The sequence below is a fragment of the Taudactylus pleione genome, unplaced genomic scaffold (genome assembly GCF_031769625.1).
Source record: "Taudactylus pleione unplaced genomic scaffold, aTauple2 ptg001778l, whole genome shotgun sequence".
In the NCBI taxonomy this organism is placed as follows: domain Eukaryota; kingdom Metazoa; phylum Chordata; class Amphibia; order Anura; family Myobatrachidae; genus Taudactylus; species Taudactylus pleione.
Genome location: NW_028286175.1, coordinates 647501 through 650000, shown reverse-complemented (window position 1 = coordinate 650000; position 2500 = coordinate 647501). Strand labels below are relative to the sequence as shown.

General features: G+C 37.7%; 11 pseudogenes; all 11 read left to right on the top strand.

Moving 5' to 3' along the window:
• LOC148438912 (5S ribosomal RNA) overlaps positions 1-94 on the top strand; it is a 119-nt pseudogene extending 25 nt beyond the window's left edge.
• Positions 95-209: 115 nt separating this feature from the next.
• On the top strand, positions 210-328 carry LOC148438911 (5S ribosomal RNA; annotated as a pseudogene).
• Positions 329-444: 116 nt separating this feature from the next.
• Positions 445-563, top strand: LOC148438910 (5S ribosomal RNA; annotated as a pseudogene).
• Positions 564-679: 116 nt separating this feature from the next.
• On the top strand, positions 680-798 carry LOC148438909 (5S ribosomal RNA; annotated as a pseudogene).
• A 116-nt stretch (positions 799-914) lies between these two features.
• LOC148438908 (5S ribosomal RNA) lies at positions 915-1033 on the top strand (annotated as a pseudogene).
• A 115-nt stretch (positions 1034-1148) lies between these two features.
• LOC148438907 (5S ribosomal RNA) lies at positions 1149-1267 on the top strand (annotated as a pseudogene).
• A 116-nt stretch (positions 1268-1383) lies between these two features.
• LOC148438906 (5S ribosomal RNA) lies at positions 1384-1502 on the top strand (annotated as a pseudogene).
• Positions 1503-1618: 116 nt separating this feature from the next.
• LOC148438905 (5S ribosomal RNA) lies at positions 1619-1737 on the top strand (annotated as a pseudogene).
• A 116-nt stretch (positions 1738-1853) lies between these two features.
• LOC148438904 (5S ribosomal RNA) lies at positions 1854-1972 on the top strand (annotated as a pseudogene).
• A 115-nt stretch (positions 1973-2087) lies between these two features.
• On the top strand, positions 2088-2206 carry LOC148438903 (5S ribosomal RNA; annotated as a pseudogene).
• Positions 2207-2322: 116 nt separating this feature from the next.
• On the top strand, positions 2323-2441 carry LOC148438902 (5S ribosomal RNA; annotated as a pseudogene).
• Positions 2442-2500: the final 59 nt, after the last annotated feature.

The window sequence follows — 2500 nt, the reverse complement described above, 5'->3', positions numbered from 1 at the left end:
TGCCCAATCTCGTCTGATCTTGGAAGCTATGCAGTGTTGGGCCTGGTTAGTACTTGGATGGGAGACCACCTGGGAATACTAGGTGCTGTAGGTAATTTTATACTGCCATAACATTCTTTTCTATTACATTTTACATTTCATTTTTCAACTTATCATTGAATTTACTTGAGTTAAGAAGTAAAAGAGGTCTAAAGTTAATGTTTTTGAGCACCTACAGCCAAACCACACTGGACATGCCCAATCTCATCTGAACTTGGAAGCTAGGCAGTGTTGGGCCTGCTTAGTACTTGGATGGGAGACCACCTGGGATTACCAGGTGCTGTAGGTAATTTTATACTGCCATAACATTCTTTTCTATTACATTTTACATTTAATTTTTTCAACTTATCAATGAATTTCCTTGAGTTAAGCAGTAATAGAGGTCTAAAGTTAATACTTTTGAGCACCTACAGCCAATCCACACTGGACATGCCCAATCTCATCTTATCTTGGTAGCTATGCAGTGTTGGGCCTGGTTAGTACTTGGATGGGAGACCACCTGGGAAAACCAGGTGCAGTAGGTAATTTTATACTCCCATAACATTCTTTTCTATTACATTTTACATTTAATTTTTTCAACTTATCAATTAATTTACTTGAGTTAAGAAGTAATACAGTTCTAAAGTTAATGTTTTTGAGCACCTACAGCCAAACCACACTGGACATGCCCAATCTCGTCTGATCTTGGAAGCTATGCAGTGTTGGGACAGGGTAGTACTTGGATGGGTGACTACCTAGGAATCCCAGGTGCTGTAGGTAATTTTAAACTGCCATAACATTCTTTTCTATTACATTTTACATTTAATTTTTTCAACTTATCAATGAATTTACTTGTGTTAAGAAGTAATAGAGGTCTAAATTTAATGTTTTTGAGCACCTACAGCCAAACCACACTGTACATGCCCAATCTCGTCTGATCTTGGAAGCTATGCAGTGTTGGGCCTGGTTAGTACTTGGATGGGAGACCACCTGGGAATACCAGGAGCTGTAGGTAAGTTTATACTGCCTTAACATTCTTTTCTATTACATTTTACATTTAATTTTTCAACTTATCATTGAATTTACTTGAGTTAAGAAGTAATAGAGGTCTAAAGTTAATACTTTTGAGCACCTACAGCCAATCCACACTGGACATGCCCAATCTCGTCTGATCTTGGTAGCTATGCAGTGTTGGGCCTCGTCAGTACTTGGATGGGAGACCACCTGGGAAAACCAGGTGCAGTAGGTAATTTTATACTCCCATAACATTCTTTTCTATTACATTTTACATTTAATTTTTTCAACTTATCAACTAATTTACTTGAGTTAAGTAGTAATAGAGGTCTAAAGTTAATGTTTTTGAGCACCTACAGCCAAACCACACTGGACATGCCCAATCTCGTCTGATCTTGGAAGCTATACAGTGTTGACACTGGTTAGTACTTGGATGGGTGACTACCTTGGAATCCCAGGTGCTGTAGGTAATTTTAAACTGCCATAACATTCTTTTCTATTACATTTTACATTTAATTTTTTCAACTTATCAATGAATTTACTTGTGTTAAGAAGTAAAAGCGGTCTAAATTTAATGCTTTTGAGCACCTACAGCCAAACCACACTGGACATGCCCAATCTCGTCTGATCTTGGAAGCTATGCAGTGTTGGGCCTGGTTAGTACTTGGATGGGACACCACTTGGGAATACCAGGAGCTGTAGGTAATTTTAGACAGCCAAAACATTCTTTTCTATTACATTCTACATTTCATTTTTTCAACTTATCAATGAATTTACTTGAGTTAAGAAGTAAAAGATGTCTAAAGTTAATGGCTTTGAGCACCTACAGCCAAACCACACTAGACATGCCCAATCTCGTCTGATCTTGGAAGCTATGCAGTGTTGGGCCTGGTTAGTACTTGGATGGGAGACCAACTGGGAATACTAGGTGCTGTAGGTAATTTTATACTGCCATAACATTCTTTTCTATTACATTTTACATTTCATTTTTCAACTTATCATTGAATTTACTTGAGTTAAGAAGTAAAAGAGGTCTAAAGTTAATGTTTTTGAGCACCTACATCCAAACCACACTGGACATGCCCAATCACATCTGATCTTGGTAGCTATGCAGTGTTGGGCCTGTTTTGTACTTGGATGGGAGACCACCTGGGAATACCAGGTGCTGAAGGTAATTTTAGACAGCCAAAACATTCTTTTCTATTACATTCTACATTTCATTTTTTCAACTTATCAATGAATTTACTTGAGTTAAGAAGTAAAAGATGTCTAAAGTTAATGGTTTTGAGCAACTACAGCCAAACCACACTAGACATGCCCAATCTCGTCTGATCTTGGAAGCTATGCAGTGTTGGGCCTGGTTAGTACTTGGATGGGAGACCACCTGGGAATACTAGGTGCTGTAGGTAATTTTATACTGCCATAACATTCTTTTCTATTACATTTTACATTTCATTTTTCAACTTAT